This window comes from Crocodylus porosus, unplaced genomic scaffold (assembly GCF_001723895.1).
Source record: "Crocodylus porosus isolate Cpor-Errol unplaced genomic scaffold, CroPor_comp1, whole genome shotgun sequence".
Lineage (NCBI taxonomy): Eukaryota > Metazoa > Chordata > Crocodylia > Crocodylidae > Crocodylus > Crocodylus porosus.
The window spans coordinates 36,599,174-36,607,634 of NW_017728907.1; positions in this window are offsets into that span (position 1 = coordinate 36,599,174).

The following is an 8,461-nucleotide window of genomic DNA, read 5'->3' on the forward strand; positions in this document are numbered from 1 at the left end:
TTGTGGGCCACATGTGGCCTGCAGGTAGTCAGCTGGGCAGCCCTAATCTACTCCAACCCCCTGCACAGAAAAACGATGTCCTATTCCTAAGCCATACCAAACATACATACATTCTGAAAACCACAACTTCCCTAGGCACATTTCCAGACCCATTTCATGGTCACTTCCTGCAACTTCATTGGTGTCAAAGGTCATGTGACATCACTTCCTGATGTGACACCACTTCCTGTGAGGTCTTTGAATATGGCTTGCTGGCCTACTGGGTGATAAAAAGTTCATGATCCAGTCCCACATTCAAAAATGTTGGACATCCCTGGTCTAGATTGAACAACATTGCACTCATCAACTGTGCCAATCATTTAGCATAAGCAGTTGAAGTGGTTTTTCTGACAGGCAGTCATTGATGTTTTGAAAACAATTACCTTTATAAGTAGATTTGTTTCTCTGGGGGAAGAAAAACATTCTATGTGAGGTGCAGAAATTCCATGTGCTGTTCCATTATTATACACTGGTATACACCAGGAGGATATAGGAAAATTCACAAAAATGCATTGATGCCTGGGGAGGTGAGACTGTGTGCGACTAATTCTGTATATGGCTCTACTGGTGTCCAGAATGCCATTATGTATTTTGAAACAAGGACCTGATCAACCTACATACATTTGTTTACCTGCCATATGCAACTGATGGGTATGTAATGTGCAGTTTTCTCCGCTAAGTGCCAAATTTTCAAACTGGTTTGTAGTGGGGGTGAGGGCAAAGGTGTGGGACATGAGGAAAAGATAAAAGCAATTCTTGTTATCATAGAGTTTGTAGCAACATTAACTATACTTGTCACCACATTAACTCTGTAATGCAGGCTAGGGCAGTGTGAATAATGGATTTTTCCGTTTGGTGACTGAACTAAAAAAAAAAAATTAAACAAGTAAATATAAATGAGCAGTTCAGATTGAAACAAATTTAACTTTCTTTTACTGTTTTTTTTGCAACAACAAAAAAAACCTGAAAAAAATTATGGTGTTTCACACAAAATGAACCACGTCATTTCAGGTACCTTCAAACAAAGAAAAGACTAGATTCACGGAGGAGGAGGTGGTGATGACAGCTTTTTATGCACTACTCCCAGTGATTAGAGCACTCAGCCAGAGGATTCACATTCAGATTTCTCTCTTACCTCTTGGGAGGGTGCCCTGATCACCAGGATAGTCTGATTCATAGACGAGGGGTGCACAGAGCCCCTGCTTTTGAAGCTGTTGCACTTTGCATAAATAATTAAACATTAATTGGAGCAAGACCTGGAACCTAGGTAAGCATTTTGTCCATGAGCTCCCAAGCTTTTTCTCTCTATTGCAGTGGCCTCATCTACACAAGATGCTGACTGTGCAGTAGCTTGTTACAACTGCGCAGATGCAACAAAGTGTGATGCAACACTATTGCGCAGTAGTAATGAGCCACTATGCAGTCAACATCACCACAAAGATGTTTGAGGATGCTACTGCACAGTAACTCTGGTTACTGCACAGTCCTTTAGTACTTATGTATGCAAGTACTAAATGACTGTGCAGTAACAAGTGCGTAGTCAGTGTCTCGTGTACATGCGACCATTGAATAGTTTATTATATTATGCAGTATGCATAGTGGAATAGCTCTAAAAGCTAGCCCCATAAAACCCCACAGCCAGGTGGGCTTACACTCCTCCAAAGAGAGGTGAGATCTTGGTTCAAATCTCTGCCTTGAAACAAATCTAAACAAAGATTGGCTTGGATGAATGTCTAGAGGTACATGGACATGGCATATTTGGTGCTCTGGGAGAGGTGGGACCTTCACTCTCCAACTCAAACTGCTTTCTGTCCTTCCACCACTACACCCCACCCCAAAACTTATAATAGCAGTGTCAAAGCCAGTCTGGGGGAACCCCTCATAGACTCTCTCAAGACCAGTGTCATCTGTATACTTGAGACTGGCTATTGGCAGTGTCCCTGATATGATTTGCTTTGATCTTCCACTGGGAGCAGATACGTAGGGTTTGCCTGAGAGCACTCTGCCTCTTGAGTGCCAAGAATGGGGTGCACACCTACCATAGGAACAACCAGGAAGACCTGCAGAAGCTTCAGGTCCTACTGGGGCTCAGTTCAAATGAATAAAGCTAAATTGTTTTGCTTTGCCAAATCTGACCATTCCCTTGCTTGATTACATGGGTCCTATTGATTCAGGCAGGGCTGAGCTGAGGCTGTATGAATCTTTAAAGAAAATGCAGAACACATCCAGAACCCTGCATGATGTTTGCTTTGGGGCCTCTGACCAGACTACATTTAATTACTGGTGCTATGGCTAAAAATAGAGATAGCAAAAAACACAGTTTAATCTTAAGGGAATAATGGTTAGACAGAGACTTGCTTTATAGAGCAATTTCCATGTAGGTTGAAATCTGTATAATTATAATAAAATTATAAAATTTGGTGATTGCCTGCCCTTGTGTGCATCTGCATTCAACACAGGATACGCTGTTTGCTAACTAACCCGCAGAGCTATTTCCTAATTCTTGTGTATTTTTTTTTTTTAGTCCTTGCATTTCATACCCTAATCTTCACCTAACTAGTAAAGTTTTGATTGGGTACTTGGTGCCAAATTCAGAGGTGATGTGTAATTTGGATTTCCTTGCACTCATTTAGACTTAATGGGTGAAATCCAAGTTAAGGGAATGTATGAATATGTTGATAAATGAGAATGAGTCTAAGGGAGTCTAGAAGGTGTCTAAGTTTGAGTATAATGCACATTGAGGGTGTAAATTACATTAGCATTGACTCCCTCCAGACTTCCCTAAAGTTGGAGCCAGCCAATTAGAAGAGACTAGAAATCACTAGAATTTTACTCCCTTTTACTTAAGCTGAATCTGAGGCCAAGCCTTGGGCAATTCTAATTTTTTTCCCTAAAGTGATTTTCCTATCCCTACTCAGGTTCAAATTACATGCAGATAGATTACACAGCAATAATTACACAGATAGTGTTTGCCTTCCTAGATATCTATGTAAGTGTCAAAGATATTCAGGAAGGTCAGAGAGAAATGTATTTCCAAAAGGTGGCAGAAAACATAGAAAACAGGGAAAAAGTAGCTCCAGTGAGCATGTAAAACCCACAGCTCTAAGGTTTGTGAGAACTTGGAAGATTCTAAGTGCAAATGAAAAGTACTGTATATCCCCAGGCAGCCATAATTTGCATGGCCAGCACTAACTCAACAAAGTACCCAAAGTAGGTATTGGAGACCTTGCAGGATTAAATGGATCACACTGAAGTGTTCTTGAACAATTTATCCTATGTATTGGCATAAACAGGCTTTTTGTCAGATTGGACATCACCGTTTCACTCTTTGGTATGTTCTCTTTGCTAAAATATATCCGCTATGGCAAACGGAAGGAAAATCTCAGTCACACGATGCATGCCTGTTCTCTCACATTCTCTTTTCCATTTATGTGATAATTCTGCACTTCTCTCTCATCTTTTTTTCCACATACGATTGTTCTTTAAACACTAAATTGCCCTTGGATGTGTAAGCAACTCCTTGAAAGTTCATCAGAGGGGTAAAAACAAAATTGAGCAAAACAAGAATTTGTCCTGGAAAACAAGTTATCTCTGAGCTTCTCTAAAATATGTTTGTGTAGACTGAGACTGATTCTTCTCCACTTGTATTATAATCCACTGTGCAAGATGGTGCATTGGCAGCAAGAGCAACAGAGGATACTCAGGACAACTGTTTTTCAAAAAAAGCAAAAAAACCCAAAAAACCAAGAAAAAGCAAGATAACGAGCAAACTTCAGTTCGAATAGAACTGGCAGGACAATGTTTTTATTCCTTTCACAAAAATCCAACTATTCCCATTCTTTAATGCATTATCTATTAAAAACTGTCTCTCTTAAGTTGCCAGACAAGCAATTTTCCCCATGTTCAGTATCTTTATTTAAATAGCATCAAGCAAACCTAATTCAGAAGATAATTTCTGGCTTTGCATTTTGGATAATTTTTATGGGATTCCATGAAACCAGTGCGTCAGTTGCCAAACACAAAATATGCCATCAGAAAAGGAAGAAGGAAAGAAATAAGCCAGTTTACACAAATAAACTTTAAAAAGGCCCTCAGAGCATACTAACAGATTTTAATTTGCCTGATGTAAAAACTATGCATCAGAATTTGAGTATATAACAGATCAGTAATCAGAAGAAAGCCATAAAGAGCAAAAATGCCAAATAAAATGAAATTGCAGGTGCAACTTTTGTATGCGTTTCTGTTTCTTAGATTTGTAGTCTAAACTTTTACATGTTCAAAAAATGTGTAGTTTATGCCTGCAATTGCAGTTTCCTTGAAAAAAATTCAAGACTGTGGAACACAAAACTTGGATGTGAAACACCCAGTTCTCTTGCTGGTAACAATGGGCTACGTTCTGTTAGTATCGTCAAAGCTGTGCTAATTTGCCTCAAAGTAAGGTTTACTGGGTGCAAAAATCAAAGAAATCAATACCACAGCATATTTATAATTGTAAGCTATGTCGAATTATTAAATGCCATGGACATCAGTGGATGCTGCTGACCCTAAGCAGCTTTCAGGCTTGAATCTAACTCACTGCAATTTTGGAGGATGAGTTAAAATGCCTTTGAAAATTGGGGCCCAAATGTTCAATCTTTTTTAAACCAAAAAGTAATCACATGCTCAACGTACATTCTTTATAAGGGGCTTCATAGGTATGAAATGTATTTTTGCTGACAGATTGTTTTTAAGGACTCTTGACTACATTCTCTACTATGTTTTTAAATTTGACTGTTTAAAAGAGAGTCAGTTGGAAAATTGCCTTCAATGTGGTTTCAATTGCAGATCATGGCACTTTCATCCAACAATTTTGAGGAGATAACTTTTAATTACAATAATAAGAACCACATGGTGAGTGATTGATGCAAACCTGATGTGTCCTCTTACTTTATTAATCTTTTTAATTAGAGTCAAAAGAATGTTTTATCTGTCGAGAAGGAGAGGAGATGGGTCATGATGCTCTGCTTCACTTCTGTGACTGCAAAAACTTGATTGCTCACCAGCAGTGTATGTTAACCTGGATACAGAAGGTGAGGGAACTAACACAAAATATTCTCTTCTATCTCAGGTTATCTTTTACTCAGCATGATATACCATGTCACAGGTATTCAAGTTGTGATGAGCTTCCATTGATTTTATTTACACAGTACTGGATAAACCTTTTACAAACGTATGTTCACACCCTCAATTTGACATCAAGCAAAGGAAATATAGATAAAAACTTCCAGATACCAGGGAAGCTACAACCTAAAGACCCAATCTGACAAAAAGCTGAGATCATCCCATAAGGGTCTCTTTCTCTATTGGCCTCAGAAGGAGTCAAGAGTGATCTCCACTTAACAGTACCCTGAAACATCAGGTCTCAAGTTCACAGTGGCAGTAATTTGAAGGAGCTGTAAACTGTACAGTAAGATAGAGATGCTGACTTGGAAGCTGACACAGCTCCTGTTTGATTTGAAATGAATACGAATATTTTGCATAAAAATTAGTATAGAATCACAGGGTGTATCCAGACAAGTGAAGATGTTTCTTTCCCCAGCGACAAGTAGCAGCAGCACAACTTTTCCTGCTGCTACACGTCCCCAGGGAATGCCTGTTCCACACACACTTTGGCACATGGCAGGTTACCCCGGGTGGGGTATGAGAGGCTGGGGCCAGCAACTGTGCAGGCCTCAGCAACCTTATCTGGAGTCCTGGGGGCTTTGGGGACCTGCAGCTGTGGCACTCTTGCAGCTAGGAGTCTGGCTGACAGCTGGAGTGTGACTCCAGCTAGCCAGGCTTCAGTTTTGGGCAGTGCACTACCCCACGTGCACTATCCCACTTTTTTTTGATGCGGGCTTTTCTTGACCCCAGGATCTTCTGGGTCCAAATCTCTGCCCCTGCCCCATACTGCAAGGTAGCAGCGTGGGGAACGCCTGCATGTGTGGTGTGTGGCATTGCAAACAGGTCTGCAGCACCACACTTGTCTGGACACAGCCACAGACTCTGAACTCAGAAAAGGTTTGGTTCAGTTCCTTCTATGGCTGAAGTGTGTCTCAAATGTATAGGTAAGATTTAGGTTGCACACTTGTCTGGAGTCTCAGGGCTTGCTACTACTTTAAAAAGACTAGTAATCATGGTACGAAAGTTTTCCCATACAAGTTTTCCCATGTATTATTATTAGTAGTAGGAGTAGTACTGTTGTTGTTATGTTTCTGTATAGTGCCAGTGATGTTCTTGCTACCTTATTGACAGAGACGGGATCCTTCTCCAGAGGTATATATTTAAAGTGTCTTATATATCACGACTTTGTAAAGAGATATAAAGTGTCACAGTGAAGGAATAGTATACATTTAAGTTCTTGAAAGCAAACTCAGTCAAAGTTACTGAACTTTTATTTGTTTTTGTGACTGATACTACAGATTTTATATATTTTCTATGTGAACCCCATATACTAGTCCAAGTTATCCCCCAAAATAGCAAACCTATGCAAGGCATTTTGTAGACTTGCCAAACAACTCACAAGTTTGTAGAGTTTTGGAACTGTGTGAACATCTTGCATGTGTCTAGCAATACCATAGACTTGGCGTGGATTTCGGTCAGAGTTGTAGGTTGGTATTCTTTGCTGGCATGTTTGTGTGCTGTCTTTGGGCCTGATTCAAAGGCTCTGGAAGTCAGCGATAGTCTTTTAGCTTCAGTGGGCTTTGATTTGGTCCACTGTCTTGAATTGCTTTCTAGTGCTAGCCAGATCTGGCAGTATCACTGAGAAAATGGAAGGGGAAGTGTTCCTTTATTGAATGAAAGGAGAAAGTGCAGAGAAAAAATAATTTTATAGGATATATTTGACAAATATTTTGTGTCCTTCCCCTCCACACATATCCCTCTGCACCAGATTTTGGGACCAGACTGTGTTCAAAGGATAGCAATGAACACGCAAAGTATATCATGTGGGTTGTTATAATAAGAAGCTGCTCTTTAAAAAAAATTAAAAAAATAAAGGACAGCCATATTAATCACTCAATTTTGTGATTTACCATAAAATGCAGGATAAAAATTACAGTTTGGAGTTGTTGATGCAAACACTAATACACTTACCGACCTAACTAGGGACTAATCTTAGCAGGTGCTGAGTGACTGCTTAAGACCTAATATTTGCAGTTTAAAAAAAAATCTGGCCTTTTCTTAAGTTTATTGACAAAATTGTTTTTAGAGCCAAGCCAATTAATCTATTCTTGGCTGTGGTAATTTAGAACACATAACTACCACCACGACTTCAATGCAACAAGATTAGTGCTAGGGAGTTAAAATGCCCAGAAAGCCTACATTTGTTTCAATCTGTCACATTCAGCATGAGAATATATGGTGAAAGCATTGAGGAGTTATTGCATTCTGGGATTCCTAGAAGGGTGCCCTGGCAAATACTTCTACACACGTTTGTCATATCTAAATTATTAAGCAATTGAATTTAGTAATAATGACCATGAATTAACCATCTGTCAAAGATAAGAAATGTCTACATTAACCCTCAGGCTGCCACAGATGCCTTTTATATGGTGCCCACAACATTCCTTTGGTTGCCAAAATGGAAAAATGGCAGCAGCCCAGAAGTTAACAGAGGGATACATTCCCTTTGATAGTCTGAAAAATGATTGTTTTTTGCTAGGTTATTTCAGCCAAACTTTAGAAGTTGCCCAGGAGTTGGTCCTATAGCCTGTTTTGATGGTAAGAAAGTATTATTTTTTTATGCTGCATATACTTTCTTCCATTTAAAGAATCAGGATGGTTGATTTAAAATGTTACCTGAAATGAGATGTGCATTCTATAAGGGAAGCGCATTTGGTATTCTCTTCAAGTTGTCCCTTTCTTAAGTTCAGCCCTTAGTCAATGAAACAAAGAAGCCTCTATAATGTAGGGTATCTGCACTTCCAAACAATGGAGCATATATCAGATACCATTTGGTGCGTTTGCTTTGCCACTCTGCCACTTCATCCAAAGAGGAAATTTAATCTAGCACTAACTGTCTGAACCAGAATTGAAAAGGATGCTGATAACACAGAGTTAAAGGAAACTAGTGTGAGCATGCAAGTGGAAAAACCCCAGAAAGCCAGTACTCATGTTCAAACATGCCCCACACATGGTCAGTATGTAATTTGAGTGAGGTAAGTTGAACTGGCAAAGCACACATGCCCAGTCATGTACTAGGCATTATGTAATCTAACTAGAACTTTCCAAAAAGAGAACCATGTGATTGGCTACCTGGAGAGTATTTAAGCCAGTGAGTTTCCGCCCAAAGCGGAGACCAGCTCAGAAAAATCAGAGAGAGCGGAGACCGGTTCTCACAGGACCCTGGTTCTGAGGAGACCAGCTCTCTCAGAAACCTGGTTCGCAGGAGCCCAGAGCTACC